Below are 21,236 nucleotides of genomic sequence, written 5' to 3'. Positions count from 1 at the left end.
CGCAGAAATTAATCAATTGCTTTTAATTTGTGACTACGGAATGTCAACCCTAGTGCCTCCAATAAAGAAATGTTTTGATAGCGTCAAGATAATTAAATTTATTTGCAAAGACAGTTTTAATTGAGACTTATTTGCACTTATGACTAATCCATTATAAACCAAAGCCAATCTTAAAACACAATTCCTGAAAAAGCACAGTCACGCCAAGAACAGATGAGAAAGTAGGAACACCTCACAGGCTACGCTGTGCCCAACACCCGCGTAGAACTGATTTTATACCATCCATCTCTAGAAATAAATAGATGAAATCCTGTCTTTTCTTCTTCTAGGTATGCTTAGATTTCTTGCACAAATAACAAAATGCTTTATTTCATTAACTTCGATAGAATGAATTCCTTAGAAAAAGACTGAAAAGAGTTGATAATCAACTCCAAAGTTTTAGTTCTTTCTCCTCCTCTCAATTTCCCGACGTGTTTAAGCCAAACAGGGAAATCTTGTCAGTAAATTGAGCGCAGAGTCTTGGAGAACTCTGGCAGATCATGGAGAGCTCAAGCTGTTTTCTGTTTCCCATGTCTTCTTTGCTTTGAACTCCAGGGCAGGTTTCTTCTTTCTTCAAGTAGCCTAGAAGTTTCAGCCTCCTTTTTAGCTTTGACAAACTTGAGGCCAGCAATCGCTTTGACGACATTTACACCAAACTCTCGAGTGGCAGGCTGGTTACTAAGTTCTTCAACCCTCTCAAGAGCCTACTTTCCTGCAGTCTCGTCATATCTTTTCAAGGTCTGACTTGTCAATCTCTCATTTTTTATTATTATTTTTTTGAACTGTGGACTGAACCCAGAGGTACTTTAGCACTGAGCCACATCCCCAGCCCTTCGTATTTTTTATTTTGAGACAGGGTTCTACCAAGTTGCTTAAGGTTTCTCTAAGTTGCTGAGGCTGGCCTCAAATGTATGATCCTCCTGCCTCAGCCTCCCGAGTTGCTGGGATCACAGGTGTGCACGCACCCTTTTTCTGTGTAGCAACTCTATCTTCGACTCCCAAGTGCTGAGTGAGCTCCTCCCAATGGGTTTCATTGAAGGACCATCCACTGTAAGATACTTTTTCATTCTTCAATTTATCTTTTCTGGAACATTTTCTCTTTTTCCCTCTGAATCTTGAGGTTGAGGTTTTCTGTTCAGAATGTTTTTGTAGGCAATTCTTGAAATTTCTTCCATGAATTTAAGGGAATTCCAGAAGGGCACCCTTCACATGCATTCGCATCGGCCTCTGTTTCCGTTTTGGGGCTCTCTGCTGGGAGATTGGATAGTTCTGTTTCTCTCGTGGTCCCCCCGTCTATCTTCCTCTCAGTTAGTCCAGACCTCCGGGGTGGCTTCATCTTCGGAATTCACTCCACGTCCCTTTCTTTTAGGCCAGGAGGCAGCGGTCCACGCCATGTCTTTTCTTTGGCCGGGAAGTGGTCCCTCTCACGCAGGACTCCCGATGTCCCTAAGGCTGTCTGTTCAGTGCTTCCAGTCACAGGGACCCCCTGATTGCCTCACCCTTTCCTGACCACAGGGTGTTGGGGCTGTTGCTGGCTTCCCCTTATTACACATTTAACCCCTGGGGTCATCTTTGTGCATATATCATTGGCTGTATTTCAACATCTGGGCACCAGAAGAGATCATCAGAAACACGAATCGGAAGTGTGAACCTTTGAGAGACATGGACAAGTATCACCAAATTAGCTCCCCAAAAGTTTGCTATGAAATGTTTTTTTAAAAAACATACAAAAGGGCTGGGGAGATAGCTCAGTTGGTACAGTGCTTGCCTGGCATGCACAAGGCCCTGGGTGCAATCCCCAGCACCGCAAAAAAAAAAAAAAAAAAAAAAAAAACTACAAAAAGTAGGAAATATTTATTTATTTATTTTTTAGGATTTCAATAAATCTGCTCAGTGACTGGCAGATCTATTTCCCAGCATACACACCCCTGGTGCCTGGGCATGTGCCATCTTTCTGTGCTTTGGCTAGCAAAGAGGGGTATCCTTTCTGACTTAATGTTCTATTATTGCACTTGGTTGACCCTTCGAGAGATGCACCTTCTCCATCTTCCAAATGTTTATTGGCCATTTGTATGTTTGTTTCTTTGTTTCTAGTGGTGCTTGATTTGAACCCAGGACCTCACAAAGGCTGATAGTGTTTGGTTCTCCCACTGGGCTACATCCCCAGTCCCAGCCATTTACGTTTACCTCTTATCGTTTGTATCCTTTGCTTTCCGATGCATGAATACCTTTGACTTATTTTTTTTTATCGATTTATGTGGGTTCTTTCTAAATTAAGGACTCCAGCCATCTGCTTTTGGTATCTGCTGCCCAGTTGCTTGCTTGTGAGTTTTGCGTGTGTTTTGATCATACCGGAGTCTTATTTTTCTGTCAGACCTTCCTTTGCGGCTCTTCCTCAGCTCTGAAGCGGAGAGCCCTTGCCTGTGAAGATCGGTGGGTGAGGGAGCTCCAGGGGAAGGACACCATGGGGGCTTGGCCCCGAGGCCGGAGGTGACACGGTGCTGGGTGCATGGTGGCTTGGACTTGTTCTCCAGGGCCCCCTCGGGGACACTGTGTGAGTCTGCGCTGTGGGGTCCTGAGCAGAGGGGAACCGCAGAGGATTCTGAGCAAGGGGTCGGAGCTGGGAAGGGCTGCCAAGCAGAGCTGGTGGCTTCACAAGGAAACCAGATCCACAAGCGACCATGAAACCCTGAGTTGCTCCGTGCAACCTGAGAGTCCTCCCCACAGCTTCCTGAGTGTGCAGCCGATGTGGGAATTGAGGGCGATGTGTCTGCTCAGCTTCAGCCCCAGGAAGGATCCTCTGGGCTGGCAAATTTCCTTCTTCCTCTGCCAGAGATGCTCACTGCTGGTGGCTCCCGGTGGCCACCACCCTCTCTCCCTGCGGGGCGTGGCTTCCCTTAGGCCTGGTTCCTTGGGGCACCTGCCAAGGGACCTCCACTTTTCTGCCCTAATGAAAACGGTGTTTTCAGTAAGGGATTCTGCTGGAGAAAGCACACCGGAACGTTGAGTAGGCTCTCTGGGAAGCGGAGCTTGCGGGGGCCACGTTTTTGGTGAATAAATAGCTTCCTCCTTTGAGGACACCTTGTGGAAACGTATTATGTCCCCTGTCCTTTCTTCATTCTCTGTAACAAGGCAGTAGGACACATTCTTCAGTGGTATCCTTACCTATTTTAAAGTTCCCCAGAATCCCTGCCTCCCAACACCAGCGCTCCCTTTCTCCGCCTGCCTTCCCCGTGCCGGGGTTTGCAGGCTGCAAATCATTTGTACCGACTCTCCCGAGCGAGGCCCCTTCCCCCAGCATAGCCGGAACCCCGGGCATCCAGATTTTCTGGAGCGAGTGTAAAATGATCACTTTAAAACATTTTGAAGTTGGAACAAGCATTTTAATTGAAATACACAATAGTTAAATATTTAAGACCCAATGGTCTGCGTGGCTCCTGCGTGCACATCAGGGACAGCGTGGATTTTGGCTAACTAAGCACACCCCTGTGGCTGGCCCCCAGACCAGGCGAGAGGACAGCCCCGGGCCCCCCATCCTGACAGAACCCTCCCCCTGCAAAAGGAATCACTACTGTGACTTCTGACGTCACAGATTCATTTCAAGTGTTTTTGATCTTTGCATCAATAAAATCCTAACATGTCGCTGGGTGTCTGCTGCGTCTGCTCCACACCACGTCACTCTGTTGAGCAGCAGCCGGTGGCTCTCACTGCCATTGTGTGGTCCCTGGGACGAGGCGTCTGTTTTATCCGCTGCTGCGGGACAGATCACCCCCAGACTGGTGACTTAACACAACCTCGGTCCTCTCCCAGGCGTCTGTGGGCGAGGAACCCAAGGCGGCCAGCTGGGGGCTCTGGCTGAGACCCTCCACCAGCTGCAGTTAAGGAGTCACCCAGGGCTGCGGCCACCTGGCTGGGGCTTGAGGATATCCATCCCCAAGAGGACGACAGTGGGCAGGAAGCCCGTTCCTCTCCACAGGGCCCTCCAGAGCTGCTTGACATGGCACCTGGCTTCCCCCAGAGTAGGTGATCAAGAGACCAAGGCAGAAGCGGCCACATCTTTTATAACCTGCCCTTGGAAGTCACACCTGGTCACTTCCATAATCTTCTCTTGGTCACCAAGCAACCCCATTCAGATGAGAAGGGGCTTCACCAGACTACCAGGAGGCGGGGACCACGGGGCCATCCAGAGGCTGGCGACCACTTTCATCCAAGGTCAGCGAATCGCGTCTCGTCCCTCCTTCAGGCGGCCGAGGCGTGAATTGCTCACTGTGCAGCTGACACGACGTGAGCGTCTCACGTGTGGCTTCCTGTTCGTGTGAGGCTCTTAGGAATCCACCTGCCATGGCCTCTGAGTCCAAGGATCTCCCCCTGCTGTGGTTCGTGCTTCCCAAAGGACAACATTCAGAGCTCCTGGCAAGGACAGGGCAGACCAAGGCCCGTCCCATTAATGCCACCCGGCCAGACATCACACAGGGGACATAAGAGTGACCCTCTGTCCTGAGCATAGGATCAATGTACACCAGTCGCCGCCTGGGCTGCCCTGAGGGACACCTGGGGACACTGCCATGGGGGCACTGGAGACCCTTCTCATGAAGAGTCCTCCGGATGTTTTCAAACCAGACTGGCTTTGAAGTCACATGTCTGGTGACCTCATGGAAAGGTACTGAGATGAGAAGAAGCAGGGATTTGTTTTGTTTTGTTTTGTTTTTATTAAAATATTTCTTATTTTTACAGACACATTTTGATTCATTGTACACAAATGGGGCACAACTTTTCATTTCTATGGTTGTACACAATGTAGATTCACACCATTCATGTAACCATACATATACACAGGGTCATACTGTCTGTTTCATTCTACTGTTTTTCCATTCCCACACCCTTCCACCCCTTTTTCCTCTACACCATCCAAAGTTCCTTCATTCTTCTCTTCCCCTGCCACCTCCCATCGTTATATATCTTCATCCACTTATCAGAGAAAACATTCGGCCTTTGGTTTTTTGGGTTTGGCCTATTTCACTTAGCATGATATTTTCCAACTTCATCCATTTCCCAGCAAATGCCATAATTTTACTATTCTTTATGGATGAGTAATATTCCATTGTGTATATATACCACGGTTTCTTTATCCATTCGTCAATTGAAGGGCATCCTGGTTGGTTCCACAATCTAGCTATTGTGAATTAAGCAGCTATGAACATTGATGTGGCTGCATCACTGTAGTATGCTGATTTTAAGTCCTTTGGGTATAAACCAAGGAGTGGGATAGCTGGGTCAAATGGTGGGTCCATTCCAAGTTTTCTGAGGAATCTCCATACCGCCTTCCAGAGTGGCTGCACCAATTTGCAACTCCACCAGCAATGTATGAGTGTGCCTTTTCCCCCACATCCACGCCAACACTTATTATTGCTTGTGTTCTTGATAATGGCCATTCTAATTGGGTGGTTTTAATTTGCATTTCTCTAATTACTAGGGATGCTGAGCACTTTTTCATATATTTGTTGATCACCTGTATTTAGAAGCAGGGATTTGTGAGAAGCGGGTCTTGGGTTCAGTTTTAGCTCTGCCACGTCCCTGTGGGCACAACGAGGACCAGATGGCTAAACTCTAGGCAGCTGTGAGGATTAAGGAACCAGTGGAGGCAGCTCTGGAGGGCACCTGGCCAGGCCAGCCCTCCTGCTCTCCCGTCTCCTCTCCTCGGTGGACGAGGCTGGTGCAGTGGGAACTCACTGGGTGGAGCGTCCCCAGCGCTGGCCTTGGTTTCTCCTGGATGTGCAGGACGTATATTTTTCCAATTCTAACAGTGAGGCGTGTTCACCACAGAAAAATTTGGGAACTGTGGGAAAGTACAAAGAAGGAAATAGAAATCACCCAGTTTCACGCCCCAGATCTGCCCTGTGACCGTGTGGGTGTGTCCCCACCAGGTGTCAGGCCACTGCTTATTTTCAGAATTCTAAGGTGTGGCTCCAGGGTGGTGTGACAACTCCGCCCAGGCCCTGTGGTGCGGGGGACCTGGTGGGCTCTGGCGTCCACCCCATTCTCAGACGGGTGTCCCTGGAGGGCTCCCCTTTCTGCTGCGCGTGTGGAAGGAGACAGGATTTCAGGACCAGTGCTCACCGTCTACAGGGGGCCAGACAAGGGCCAGAGGGGCACAGGACTGTCCTTGGCTGACCCCTTCCCCTCGAGGTCCTGGCCCCTCCTGTCTCTGGGCCTCAGTTTCCTCACCTGTCCAGCCCAACACTGTGGGGCACGGCGGTGTCCGTGACAGGGAAGGGCTTTGCGGCCTATAGGGCCTGTGCCTGTGTGAGAGCAAACCTCTGCCACCTGCAAGGCAAGGGACTGAACGGCCTCTCAGCCTCCTCTGCTGCCTCCACCGCCAGGCTGGCCAGCCTCTCCTTACTGTCACGAATGCCTCCGGCACCAACTCATAAAGACAGAAGGGCCATTTTGGTCTGCAAAGGTCTGGAGGTTTCAGTCTAATTCGCTGACCGTGGTGCTTTTGGACCTGTGGCGATGCAGCAAATCATGGTGGCAGCCCGTGGTGAAAAAGCCCAACCAAACCAAACCCTGCTCGCTTCATAGCTGGGACTCGAAAAAGAAAGAAAAGAACCTGGTTCCCCAGCCCTCTTTGAGGTAAGCCCCCCAATGGCCTAAGACCTCCCACCAGGCCCCACCTCTTAAAGTTTCCACCTCCGTCCAATAGTGTCACCAGCTGGGGACCAAGCTGCAGCCAAGGGGCTCTGGGAGACAGCCCAGACCTAAACTAGAGCACTGTTCTTACAGCACCTGAGTCAGACAAGGAGCCCCAGAGAAGCTGTAGTGAGCCTAAAGTGACAGGAAGCACCGGAGGCCTCTGAGTCAAGGGGACAGAGTTGTCAAGGCCTCATTAGGGGAGGACTGACAACCTAAATCCCAGCTCTTCACTCGCTGGCTGTGTGACCCTGAGCAGCTTACTTGACTGCTCTGTGCCTCATTCTTCTCAAAACTGGGAAGACAATGATGATGCGTGGGTTAAACTGCATTCAGGTTAATGAGTTACTGTGCATGAAGCCCTTGGAGCTGTGGTTGGGACACAGTAGATGCTGCGTAAGGACTATTATCATTACCTGCCTGCAGTGCGCTGAGATTTGGCACTCCTAGAACTGGAAACAGACACGGCAGGATTTCGTCTCTCCTACCCTACTTGATCTCCCTGCAGGACGCCCTGGTGGAGTCCAGTGAGCCACCTTCGGATCATTCTCTAGAAGCTCACAGTGACCGGTCAACACACAGGGCTTCTTTTCCCAGCGTGGGAGCGCCTGGCACCTGGCGCAGGTTGCTTCTCCATCACCAGGTCAGCGATAACTCCTCGCTGGGCAGCAGAGCCCCGAGGCGGTTTCTCCATCGTCAGGTGAGGCAACGCCTTGGTTCCCTGAGACCCTTCTAGAAAAGATCAGGCTGGGCTTAAAGGCTGGGCAGCAGACCAAAAAGACACTTAAACGCGACTCCTTGGGTTTGTTTGTTTTGGAGGGAGAGGCTTAGGAATTCTTGGCTGCTGCCACCGGTGAAGCTCAGCGGGAGGGAGGCTGCCGTGTGGGGCGGGGACGCCGCTGGCAAGTCTGTTCCTAGCTTCGGACTGAGCCACGAGTCTGTGGACGTGCGACCCCTGACTCCAGGGACGGAGGAAACGGAGGCGCACCGTGGTCCCTGGTGCGCGCGGGTCCAGGTTCCAGGCGCACAGCCTCCCCGGCCAGCTCCAGTCCTCCCCTGGTGACAGAAGGCGAATTTTCCCTGCGCCATGCTCAGGGGTGATGGGCTGACCCCAGCCTCGCAGGGTCCCGTTTTCCCTCATCCACATCCAGTTTTCCTTCCCCGCCACCATCCTGGTGACCAGTAGTGACTCCGGGCCCCACACCAGAGGCTCGGGCGAACCCTCATCCCCTCCAGGTGGCGAGGCCGGCTGGCCTGGGGCTCGGGAGTGTCGCTGGCCCTTCGCTCTCCCTCCGTCACGCTCTGGCTCCCTCCTGCCTTCCTCCCTCCCCAGGGCCCTGCCCGCGAGAACAGAGAGGCGACCGCTCCATTAGCCGAGTCCCCGCCAGGCAGCACGCAGACAGCTTTGCAGGGTCCTGGTGGCGCACGGCGGGGACGTGGCTAGGGGTTGAGTCCTTCCCCAGAGGAAAAGAAACGGAGTGGCGTGCGTGTGTGTAGGTCTGCGTGTGCGTGTGTGGGTGGCAGCGACCTGTCTGGTCCAGGCCAACCCCCGCGCCCCACGGGAAGGAGGTGGCCCGGGCGCTCCCAGCAGGTGCGTCCTGGGGCTCCGAGTTGAGCCCCCGCAGCGGCCGCGTCTGTCCCCCGCTGCCCGAGGCCCCCGATGGCGAAGAGTCCGCGCAAGGGGCCCCTCCTGCGTGGCCTGAGCCCTTTGCCTCGCAGGGTTGGGGTCCCCCCGCGCCACCCGGTCACCTCTTTTCTGGGAGCCGCTCTCTGCGCGCGTGGGGCCCGCGCGTGCCAGCGGCCGCCGCCGACCCCCTTCCCAGACTTTCCGGAGTCGCCCTCGTTAGCGCCCTAAAGCCGCCCATAAAACCCCACTTCGCACTCGGTTTCCTCTCCGCCCTTCTCTCGCGCCCGCCGCCCGCAGCCCGGGCTTCTCGCCTGCGTTCGGCCAGATGTTAAGTAAACACCTCGCGGTGCCGGAGGAAGCGACCCTCGGGCGCGGGGGCCTTTTTAATGGGGGCTGAGCCTCTGGCAGCGCCGCGCTTCCTGTCGCACCATCTCGCTTTGCCCGGGAGCCGGGCGGCTCAGGCGCGGGGTGTCTGGGGTTAGGACGGGACGCGGCCCACCCCGTCGCTCCTGGCCGGGCCCGAGCTTCCCTCCGTCTGTGCACCCGTGTCTCGGAGAAGGCCCCCTGAACTGTGAGCAGGGCAGGCATGAAGCTCCTCTCCCGTCCCGGTCCCGTCCTAAAGGGCTCCCCGGGGACAGCGAGAGAGCAAGCGCCACACCGGGAGGGAGCAGCTGGACCTTCCCAAATGCCCTGTGGGAATGCAAACTGCATGGGGCTCCCCGGAACGGGTCTCCTCCCAGCAGGAGGGCTGCTCTGGGGGCCTGGCAAAGGTAGAATGAATGAACCCCAGGAACAGCAAGGAAACCCTGCACAGCATCGGTCCCTGGAGGGTGGTGATCCCAGAAGCAGAAGGTCCAGATGTGGGAGGTGGCCCCTTCTTCCTCCTGTTTCCTCGGGCAGATGCCATTTCCTTTTTGGAACCTTAGTTTTTCCATCTGCAAACTGGGAGCATGGCCTGCTGTGTGTATCCCAGACCCGTCAGGACCCAGCAGAAGGCTGGAGGGAAGGCGCTCCGGGAAAGGTAAAGCTCTGAGCCGGGGAATCAAGCCAGGGAAGAGCCACGCGGGAGGGCACCGCCTCCCACCCGCTTCCTCGGGCCTGCTTCTCTCCTGCGGCCCTCCAGGTGAGGCAAAAAGGCCTGCGAGTCTCTCACCCACCAGCCCGTGGTTGCCAGGAGCTTCTGAGCTTTATTCACCATCTCATTACTAGAATGTACGGAGGGTCTATTTTTGTATTGGAAATATTTTAATATGTGCATATAAATAAAATAAGAAGAATACTAGTCCATTTATTGGACTCTTTTTTGTGTGTGTGTGGTGCTGGCGATTGAACCCAGGGCCGCGGGCATGCTAGGCAAGCACTCTACCCGCTGAGCTATATCCCCAGCCCCTGTTCACTGGACTCTTGCTCTGTCACAGGCTGTGGGGATGGTAATTGTGCCATTTTATAGATGAGGAAACCAAAGCCCAGAGGTGAAGGGACTCCCCCAAGCTCACACAGAAAGGCTGCCACAGACTCTGAACCCAAGGAAGACTGACCCCAGCAGGGAATTATTAGTCCCTAACGTGGATGCTGATCACAGCCACAATGGGCCAGCAGGATAAAGGATTCAGAGCAGCGTCCTCACAAGGGGAGACTCAGCCCCAAGCGTGTTGCTGGGGATGGCACTCATGACGTCATGTGGAAGAATAAGGGGTTTGTAGTCAGCAAAATCTGGGCTTGCGCCCCAGCTCTCACGTTCTTGCTGCGTGTCTTTGGACAGATCCTTCCGCCTCTCTGGGCCTGAATCTGCTCGGCTCCAGCAGGCACGAGAGTGGCCTCCTTGCAGGCTTTGGTGGATTGAGTTGTGGTCGTGAAAACATCACGTGAACTGTAAAGTGCAGTGAATTTTATCCCTGAATTAAACACCTGGGGTGCCACTTCCACGCCACGCCCCTCTCAAGAAACACTGAAAACGCCCAAAGGAGGTCCCGCTGCCTGGGGTTACATCCGGGTGCTTGGAGCCTGACACTCAACTGCAGGCCAGAGGGGCGGGGCAGCCTCAAGGAGAGCAGGTGCAGGACTGGTGACAGCTGCTGGGAGGCTGGGCTGCGGGGCCAGGTGGCCAGCACCGGCCTCCCAAGCAGGTGACCTCCGACCTGAGGCCACGTGGGGAGGGGTCAGCGGCAGAGTTGAGGGACAGCCTCGAGAAAGGGGGAGAGCAAGCAGTTTGCAGAGTGAGGCTGCACTGGCCAGTGGCCGTGTCCTTGGTCCCAAGAGTGGGAACGCGTTCACGCTGGTGGACGAGCTCTCGTCTTTCAGACTGTGTCGCATTGGACAGCTTGTTCAACCTCTCTGAACCTTTGCTTTCTGTAGAACAGAGGTGGCTAAAGGCAGGCAGCTGGACCAAGTCTGTGACCAAGTGACAATTGTGACTCTCAGTTCTAGCAATATTCACCCATAGACCAGATCCCTGGGGGTGCATCGGGGACCAGCCAGAGTTCTGGTACCTGGATGGCAGGAGCAGCACTGCAGCTCCTGGGGGTGGGTCCGCAATGCGCGTGGCCAGGCGCTGCTGGCAGTCACACTGCATGTGCACAGGGGACCAGCTGAGGGGCCGCAGAGCAGATTCTGAGCAGGGCTGGCACCGGGCGCAGCTGGGGCGAGGTCCATCGCAGCCTCGGCCGTGGCAGGGAAACCTGGTGGACGTGCAGCTGGGCTGAGGCACCACAGGGACACAGAGGACCCAGGCGGAGGAGTAGGAATGAGAACAGGAACTGGCACAAAGCCACCATGCATCGTTAAACCAGCAGCTGGGAGTGCAGGCACAGGACGGAACGGGAACAGCCCCGTGTGGTCGGTGCGACCCTCCAGAAGCTGACGGTCGCTCTGGGTGCTGTGGAAGGTCCTCGTTCTCAGGAGCAGCACTGAGCAGTGTGACAGGCTCCACGAGGCTCGGTGAGTGCAGCCTGGTGGGTGGGACAGCCTGGGAACTCAGGCCACAGGGAGGTGGTAGTTCACCGTGGTGTTCCTTTGTCACCTTTTGGGTGGCCCATCTTAGCTATGCCCGAACGCCACAGGCCGGGTGAGTCTCAGAGCACAGAGGTTTGTAAAGCCCACAGTTCTGGAGGGTCATGGGCGGTCAGGGCGGAAGGACGCCTGTCCTGGGGCTGAATCAGCTCTGCGGCGGCGTCCCTGTCAGGCAGCCTCCAGCCTCAGCTGCTCCGCCCTGGTGACGGGCACTTACTCCCTCCCCTTCAAGGTGGCTGGTGCCACCACGGGCAGTTGAACCGGCAGCTTCTCCTGACAGGAGCTCAACTTTGCACACTGATGGGCTGTCCCCGGGGGTCCAGTCCTTTCTCCTAACCAGCAGGGCCATCGCATCTGGCCCCCTTGCGAGTCGCAGCTGCAGGGTTTCCTCCCTGCGCCTCCCCGGCAGCCGCCTGTGATGCTCTGTCCCCCGGCCCTCCCGTTCGTCTAGGTCCTTCTACCTGCTGAGCTTGAGCCTGAGACCCTGGGAGCGGAAGGCCGATGATGCGGAGGGGCCTTGGGTCCCCACCAGGCAGGGTGGGCTTGCCCGGGCCTGGACTCCTCCCTCGCCCTCCTTCTCCAGCATCTGCAGCACGCAGGTGGGCTTCTGTGGCTCCTGGACTGTCCCCTCCCTCACTCACCAGGGGAGGGCAAGCCAGCCGAGTCCCAGGAGACCCGAGAAGTCTCCCGCAAACCTGGGAACAGGCTCTCCTCTCTTCCCTCCACAACATGGAAGGAGCTCACTGGAACGAATGCCGTAATTCAGAAGCACACAAGTAAACCGCTGAGCCCTTTCCGTCCCCCAAGTCTCTCCCTCTGCCGGCGTTGGGTGTGGCTCCCTGCAGGCACGTGTCCTCTTCCTTGCCAAGGGAAACTGCGCCCCTTGGTGTCCACATGTCAGGGACCCGTCTCCATGCGGCACGTAGAACTCAACCTCATTTTTAACTCACTTGAAGAATTTGTTTTCTTTCCTTTTTTTCTTTTGTTCCAGGGGTGAAACTCAGGGGACTGAGCCACATCCCAGCCCCTTTTATATTTTATTTAGAGACAGGGTCTCCCTGAGGTGCTTAGGGCCTCACTAAGTTGCTGAGGCTGGCTTTGAACTCATGGTCCTCCTGCTTCAGCCTCCTGAGCCACTGGGCTTACCATGGGCATCCCATGCTCTTCTGCCAGGTTTCGTCATCCTGGGCATTCCGATTTCAAATGAGGCTGCCGTGGTCGCCGTGGCACTGAGGTCCTTGGGCCTGCGTGGGAAGCATTCCCAAGTGGTGGCACCTCAAAGCAGGCTTTTTAAGCCCCAGAGGTCCCCGAGCCCTGCCAAAGTGGCACCTGCCAGGCTGCCCTCCAGAAGCTGGTCCTCATGCCCAGTCTGGCCAGTGTGACCCAGAATCTGTTTCCTGTGAGGCTGGGCTGGGGACAGCATAACACAGGGGACAAAGAGCACTGGCTCTGCGGCTTACCTGCTGGGCCTCCTTGGGAAGTCGCTTCCTGCTTCTGTTCCCCACCTGCTGGGGCCGCTGGCCCAGAAGCTACCTGGCGCGCGGAGGATGCCAGTCTGTAAGGCTGTGGGGTGGGGACATGCCCTGCTCTCTGGGAGCTCTTCTGCCGTTGGGAACTGGGGCTCTTGGTTCTGGAGCACCACGGACAGGCTCCTGGGCTCTGCTGGCTTCGGGGGTGTTCAGGTGTCGCCCCTGGACCTTTTCCAGTTTGGGTGGTGCTGGCCTGTCTGCTGCCCCTCAGAGAAGTCGGCACTCAGAGGGGGGTTGGTGGAGGCCTGGGTCACCTGAAGCTGAGCCCAAGTCTCAGCCTTACTTCCTGTGAGTGACCGGCACTCCCGTCTCGAGGCACCAGGAAGGATCCATCCGTATTCTTCAGTTCCAACCAAGAAAACAGAAACACTGGGTCGTTCAGACGGAGAGCTCCTGCAGGGAGCGGGTTGCACAGGAGAAGGGAGCACTCAGAAGAGGCAGAGAGGGCGGGTCCACCGCAGATCAGCCACCGTGGGAAATGGCCCCACCCCAGTACCGAGGGACCGGGAGGGGGTGGGGGCCCAAGGGACTGTGCTCTGGCAGGAGGGCAGCGGAGGGCACTCCGCCTCTTTCCTCAGACCGCCCCATCTTCTGTCTCCTTGCCTTGGCAGAACCCTCTGGAAAGCGGCCGGCAGGGGCCCTGGGCCATGCAGCCTGCAGGCGCCAGCCCCCGCAACACCGGGCGGCGTGCATTCGAGGTTGTCCTGCTGGCCCTGTGTCGACTTATGTTCGAGCTTTGGGCACCGGGAGCTCACCCTTTCACTCCACAGGTGGCAGCTAGGACCCATTTGCAGCCAGCAAAACATAAAGAGTGTAAACCTTTGACTCGAACGAGGAAGAAACCGGTTTCCTCTGAGGGCCGCCCACCCGGCCCACACCTAAGAGCGTGGGGTTTGCCTGCGGAGCGGGAGGACTTGTGTGCGGCTTCAGGCTGTCATCTGCCAGGGATGTATGTCCCCAGTCTCCGTCACTGGGCTGATACCCAACCAAGGAGAGGCAGGAACCTTGCAGCACCCCACGCCGAGTGACAGTCCCCTAGTGTCCCTCCCTAGCCCGTGCCTCCTTCCCTTAGCGCCAGTGACACTGCGTTAGATGTGCATTTCCTCTTTGTCCCACCTGATCTCTGAGCACAGAGCTTGGTGACCTTGACTTTGTCCCCTGCTACTACCACCAAGCCAGGGAGTCGCCCACAGTGTGCGGGGCTGCGGGATCTCTGCCGCATCATCTCCCGGGGTCTCCTGGCCACCCCGAGTCCTCCGGGGCCCCTTGCCCAGCTGAGAGCCTGAGGTTCAGAGAGGAGAGAGCCCAAGGCCACTGGGCCAGTGAGGGGCAGAGCTAGGATTTGCCCCCCGCCTCTTCTGGCTGAGAAGGTCAAGTTCCTTGGTCACAGACACGTGGTCTTGCCACTGGCCAGCGGGGCAGCAGGCGGGATCGCATGTGACCTCATGGGAACATTCCCAGTTCAGCTTCTGGAGCCGGGTCCCCACCCTCTCTGACCAGGGCCCCACGGCAGGCCTTTGTGGACAAGGAGGCCATTCCCACGGCCACTTCTCCATTCTGAAGTGACAGAGGCCAGGTGGGGACAGCAGTTGTGACCGCAGATGGACAGATGTTCCCACATGAGGCTGTTCTGGGGGCCTCTTCCCACTCTTGGTGGGAAGCGTCCCGTCACCGTCTGGCTGCCCGGAAGTGTTTCTGTGCCCCCCTCGCATAGTCTTTAGGCCGCTGTGACAGCGGCCGAGTGTTTCCCAAAAGGCAGAGCATTCAGAACCTGCAGCTCAGCAGACCCTTGGGTCCATTCGACGGAGGGAGACTCAGAAGGATGTTATTATTATGCTTACTTTGGAAGTAGGGAAACAGGCTCAGAGAGGAGAATCGACTTGTCCAAGGTCACACAGTGGCAAATCTGGACCTAGAATCTGTCTCTTGGATTGGCCCCTCCTGACTCAGTGTTAGAACCGACTCTTGAGAACACCTGAAAAGCTCAGAATTACGTATTATTCTATTTTTAAAAAAATCTATGACAGCATTGAAATTAGACACACCACACCCTAGGACATAAAAATGCTGTCCATAAAACTGACACCATACTTTATCACTTGGAATTATTTATTTAATTCTTTTTTTACTTATGAAAAGAGTTCTTTAAGATTTGCGTGCATGGTGCGTGTGTGCGTGCAGACACCTGTAATCTCCCTGTGGTCCACGCGTGGCAGGAAACTGCACATGAAGATGAATTCACGTGAAGTAAGCTTCTTCACATTCGAAATCGGACTCAGTAGGCACGGCCTGTACTTGTTCACACAGTGTGGTCCTTGGTGCCAGCAGGTGCTGGTGACAAAGGGATCTCTCCCTTCCCTCTAACCTGGGGTTTTCTGGGGGTGGAGCTTATGGACAGTCGATGGTGGAGTGACGGTTTTTGCTCTTGTGCTCCTGCATTCAAAGTTCCTGGCGGGCACAGGGACCCATTGTTAAGTAATTAGGAACTTTGAAAATCCATTTAAAAAAATGCTGGTGGCTTAAAATCAGCCATCATGTGAATGTGCACACCACGGGCAAATGCTTCACCAGCGACGACACTGAGCCTAACTCCCACCCAGGGCAGGGAGGGATTGGGGTACCCCGAAGGCTCCCGTGGCCCCCCAACCCCTCTCCGACCTGGAAGCAGTGCTTCCTCTGATGGCAGAGCGGCTGGCGCTGCTGTCATTGTTCAGGGGCCCCTGGCGGCTCCTTCCCTGGAGGGACGTCGCTGAGCCTCCTCCACCCTGGGCCCACAACCTGACTTCCCAGAGCTGGAGAGGACACCCTGTGGGGTTTGTTCCAAGCCACAGAATCCCCGAGGGACTGGATGACGTTCAGCTTGGGCAGGCAATGACACACGTCCCAAGAGCCTGCCAATAGCCGCTATAGGACACGCCCTGGGTCCAGACAGGCCGAAGGTGAAGGCTGGCCCGCTGCCGGTCACCTGAACACAGCGTCCACGTCCAGTTTACCCGGAGCGGCAGACCTGTTGGTAACTGCGCCTCTTGGAGCAGCCGGGCCCAAGTCAGCTGGGTCACCCGGTCACCTGCAGGGCGTTGGTGCCTGCTGCTGCTCAGGTGGGTCAGCCAGCTATTACTGCCTCCGCTCCCACCCTGGAAGCAGAGGGTCAGGCTGACGTGGGAGAGGCCAGGAACGAGCCGGTGTCTCTGCAGGCTGCCTACCTGGCTGTCCCTGGGAAAGCCACTTTCTGTAAAAGCGACAGCAGCAAACGAGACACCAGTGCCAAATGGCTTTGCCTCTGGGTTCATTGTGTGTCTGTATGTGACCCCCTCCTCCTGGAGACCTCAGGGCCACATCTTCTGTGACCTGGCTCCGGCTGCCCTCCTTTGACCCCACCTGCTGGGCCAAGACCTGGGTCCCAGGGCCCGGCAGAGGTGGCAAGGGGGATCTGACTCCAGAGAGGGTGCGGAAGGGGAGGGCCAGAAGCAGAAGTCAGCACGGAAGTAGGTCCAGAGGTGGGCAGAGCAGGCCTTAGACAAAATCCCAGAGAGGCTTCACGTGAGAAGGGCCTGTTGAGGATGGAGAGGGGCGGCACCTCCCGGTCCTTCACTGACGGTGGAGAATTCTGAGGACCGCGAACTGGCTCCAGGCTGGCGGAAGAGTCTTCGACCTGGAGCTGGAAGACCAGCACTAGGCCCCAGCTCCACCACATCGACCCTTTTCTGCTGGAAGCTGCTCCCTGCTCTGGGCCTCGGTCGCCACAATCGGGGGAAACCAAGATCCTACCCCCGGGCCTGCACACCAGCGCGGCTGGTTCCTCACCTCTCCCACCTTGTCGGAATTCGCTCATGGGACACTTGACATGAACTCATTCTCAGTCTGATCCCGGGACCCGCGGCACCAGCAGCACTTGGGAACTTGCCAGAAATGGCATTTTCTCAGGCTGCAGCCTGAGAATGGACAGCAGCCGTGCTTTGGCCAGCCCCCCAGGAGAGTCTGCTGTCACCTGAGGTCTGAGAACCGTGGCAGGGCTTGCTGCTCTGCTCAGGGACTGTTGGCTCTACTTGGTTCCTAACTTCTCCAGACTTGAAGGCGCCTCCTTCTAAAGAGAATCGACCCCTTTCTGTGTGCGAGTCAGTGGTGTTTAGTATATTTACCGAAAGGCCACATGCAACCACTTCCATCTTTCCAGAATATCTTCATTGCTTCAGCAGGCACACCTATTCCCTCCTCCCTTGGCCCTTGGCGACCACTAACTTACGTTCTGCCTCTAGATCTGCCTACTCTGGACGCTTCTCATACTGGACTTATGCAAATGTGTGGTCTTTTCTTTCACTCGTTTCTAAGACTCACCCAGCTTATAACATGTTCCCACAAAACATTACTTCATTCCTTTAAGAGATATATATATTTTTTCAGTACTGGGGACTAATCCCAGGGGTGATTTACCACCGAGCTACATCCCCAGCCCTTTAAAAAATTTTTTACTTTGAGACAGCACCTCATGAAGTTGCCCAGGTTGGCCTCGACCTTGAGATCCTCCTGCCTCAGCCTCCTGAGTAGTGTGCCACCACGTGCCTGATCCGGGTCATGCTTTGGGAATTAACTCACGTGAAGTGTCCAGCCCCTGAGCCCCAGCACAAGGGCTCAATATCATGCCACCGCCACCGTAGAGGAGGTGGGAAACGAGCCACCCTGGTAGGCAAGACCAGGGACATGATGGTGGTTTTCCCCGACTGGGGAAACTGAGGCCCCGAGAAGGCAGTAACTACCAGGAGTCCCCGTTAAATATTTCTTTTAATGTAAAAAAATTTCATTCCTTTGAAATAAAAAAAAAAAAAATTAGTACATTCAAGCATTTTTAAAGAGCAGTTTAGGTTCACAGCTGAGGAGAGCACAGGCTTCCCATAGGTTCCCTGCCCCCACGCGGGCACAGTCTCCCCATCGGCTCGGTCCCTCCCGGGGTGGTGCTATCGTCACAGCTGGTGACCCCTGAGGACGCACTGCTGTCCTGCCAGGCCCACGCTGACACCAGGGCTCATCCGAGGTGTTGTGTGTCCTGTGGGTTTGGACAAACCCGCATGACATGTATTCACCTCTGTGTGTCATACAAAGCCCCTTCCCTGCCCCAAGCCCCTCTGCTCCATCCAGCGTCCCTCCTCCCCCCGGCCCCTGGCAGCCCCTGATCTCCTGGTCTGCACAGTTTGGGCTTCTCCACAGTGTCACTCTCCAGCCTTTTCAGGTTGGCTTTGTCACGCAGCGTGGACGTCAGTTTCCCCGCCGATCCTTGACTTGGTAGGTAAGAGTACGCCAGACTTTGCAGGAAACGTTCGCGCTGTCCGGGGAAGGGCTGCGCCACCCTTGATTCCCACCAGGGGCAACGGGAGTTCCCCTTTCCACACACAGATCTTCCCTGGAGAGGCGGCGACCTCAGTGGCCCGTTTTTTAACTTGGTTGTTTATTTTCTTGTCGTTGAGCTCTCAGACTTCATGATAGATTTTGGCCGAAGGTCCTTTATCAGGTGTGTCATTTGCTAGTATTTTCTCCCAGTCTGTGGCTTGTCATCTCATTTCCTGGACACTGTCTTTCACAGGCGCCTTTTTATTTTAATAAAGTCCTGCTTATGAATTGTTCTTTTCCAGGGATCATGCCTTGGCATTGTATCTAAAAAGTATTGCCATCCCTGAGGTTATCTAGGCTTTCTCCTGCGTTATCTTCTAGAATTTTCTCAGTCTTGCATTTTGCATTTAGGTCTGTGATGCATTGTGAGCTAATTTTTACCACCGGGTAAGGTCTGTGTTGAGGTTCGTTTCTTTGCATGTGAATGTCTGGTTCCAGTGACATTTGTTGAAATGTCCTTGCTTTGTTATTCTGCCTTTGCTCCTTTGTCAAAGATCTCGGTCTACTCTGGGCTCTCTGTTCTGTTTTACTGGTCGATCTGTCTGTTTGGCCAGTAGCACACTGTTGGATGACTTCTGCTTCACAGTAAGACTTCAAGTCAAGCAACATCTGCCCTCCAACCTCTACTCTTCTCTTTCAGTCCTCTGTTGTCTGTTCTGGGTCTTTTGTGTCTCCATATAAATGTTAGAATCAGTTTATCAAGATCCACAAAATAACATATTGGGATTTTGATTGCAATTGCCTTGAATCTATGGGTCAAGTTGGGAAGAAGAGACATTCTGACAATATAGAGTCTTCTTATTAATGAACAGGGAATATCTGTTCTTTCATCTTTGATTTTGTTCTTCAGGGCTTCATAGTTTTCCTCATATGGTCTTGTACATTTGTAGATTTATACTTAAGCATTTCATTTGGGTGGGTGCTAATGTAAATGGTATTATGTTTTAAATGGAAAATTCTACTCGTTCACTGCTAGTATATAGGAAAGTGATTGACTTTTGTATATTAACCTTGTATCCGATACATACCCTGCTGTAATCATGTATTCATTTTTTGAGTTTCTGTGTCAATTCATTTGGATTTTCTATATAAATGATACTGTCATCCACAAACAAAAGCAGTTTTATTCCTTCTCATTTCCCTTTCTTATCTTATTGCATTAGCTAGGATTTCTAGTGAGGTGCTGAAAAAGAGGGTGAGAAGGGGCATCCTTAGTGGAAGTTTCTAGTTTCTTACCATTAAGTATGATAGGAGTTTTAGGTTTTTTGTAGATACTCTTCATCAAGTTATGGAATTTCTCCTTTCTTCCTAGTTTACTGAGAGTTTTTTTTTTTTTTTTTTAAATCATGAATGGGTATATGATTTGGCAAATGCTTTTTCTTCATCTGTTGAGATGATTGGGTGCATTTTCCTTTATAACCTGTTGATGGGCTACATTGATTCACTTTCAAATGTTGAACCGGCCTTACACATTGAGCATAAGTCCTTCTTAGTCAAAGTATATAATTCTTTGTAAACACTATTGGATTGAATTTACTAATATTTTGTTGAGAACTTTTGCATTTATGTTCAAGACGGACATTGGTCTCGCATTTTCTTGTGATGTGCGTGTCTGGTTTTGGCCTTCTGGTGATGCTGGCTTTGTAGGATGAGTTAGGAAATGTTTCCTCTGCCCCTAGTCTCTGGAAGAGATTGTAGAGAACTGGTAAAAATATGTTTCTGGGAGTACTTTAAATATTTGATAGAATTCTCTGGTGAACCTATCTGCACCTGGTGCTTTCTGTTTTGGAAAGTTATTAATTATTGATTCAATTTCTTGAATAGATGTAGGCCTATTCAGATGGTCTACTTCTTTTATGAGTTGTAGTGATTGTGTCTTTCAAGAAACTGGGTCATTTTGCCTAGGATATCAAATTTCTGGGCATAGAGTTGTTCACATTACTACATTATTATCCTTTTAGTATTTATGGTGTCTGTAACAACGTCTCCTTTCTGATATTGGGCATTGTGTCTTCTCTTTTTTTCTGAGCCTGGTCAGAGTCTTATTATCTTTTCAAAGAAACAGCTTTAATTTCATAATTTTTCTCTACTGATTTTCTGTTTTTAATTCCACTGCTTTCTGCTCTAATTCTTATTTTTTTCTTTTCCGTCCCTCCCCCTCTTCTGTCCTTCGGTGGACCAAGTCCAAGGTCTCCCACATCGGGCCAGCGCTATACCACTGAGCTGCACCCCCGCCCCGCCCCGCCCCGTCCTTCTTCTGCAGACTTCGATCTTCTTCCTCTAGTTTCCTGTGGTCGAAGTGGAGAGTGTTGATTTCAGCTCTCTCTTCTTTCCTCACATGTGCCCTCGGTGCTATAAGTTTCCCTCTGAGCACACAGCTTTTGCTGCATCCCATAAATTTTGATAAGTTGTGTATCAAGTCTCATTAGGCAAAAATATTTTAAAATTACTCTTGAGAGTTCTTTGACCCAGGCATTATTTAGAAGCGTGTCATTTAGTATCCATCTAGCGTGCTGCTTCCCAGTTATCTTTCTGTTATTGCTTTCTATTTTGATTCTGTTGTGATCTGAGAGCAGACATCATATCATTTCTGTTCTCTTAAGTTCATGAGAGTGTGTTTTATAGGCCAGAATATGGTTTACTTTATTCCATTTTATGGTCAAATAATATTTCATTGTATGGAGACGACACGTGTTGTTCATCCACTCATCAGCTGATGGACACTTAGCTTGTTTCCGTTGCTTGTTAATCCACTGTATACTGAACGTGCAATTCAGTGGCATTTAATACATTCACAGTGTTGGGCAATCATTGCTTCTGTCTAGTTTTGAAATATTCTGAAGGAGACCTTGCTGCTGTTAAACAGTTCCTGTCCACCTCCATCACCCTGGGCAAACTTTGATTTGCTTTCTGTCTCCATAAATCTAACTATTTTAGATATTTCATATAAGTAGAATCAT

At 53.2% G+C, this 21,236-nt stretch overlaps 1 pseudogene; it reads right to left on the bottom strand.

Annotated features, from left to right (window-relative positions):
- Nucleotides 1-537: 537 nt before the first annotated feature.
- Nucleotides 538-1,375, bottom strand: LOC124965879 (protein FAM204A-like; annotated as a pseudogene).
- Nucleotides 1,376-21,236: the final 19,861 nt, after the last annotated feature.

The sequence above is a fragment of the Sciurus carolinensis genome, chromosome 1 (genome assembly GCF_902686445.1).
Source record: "Sciurus carolinensis chromosome 1, mSciCar1.2, whole genome shotgun sequence".
In the NCBI taxonomy this organism is placed as follows: domain Eukaryota; kingdom Metazoa; phylum Chordata; class Mammalia; order Rodentia; family Sciuridae; genus Sciurus; species Sciurus carolinensis.
The sequence above is the reverse complement of the archived record's forward strand: the minus strand, read 5'-3'. Positions and strand labels throughout refer to the sequence as shown.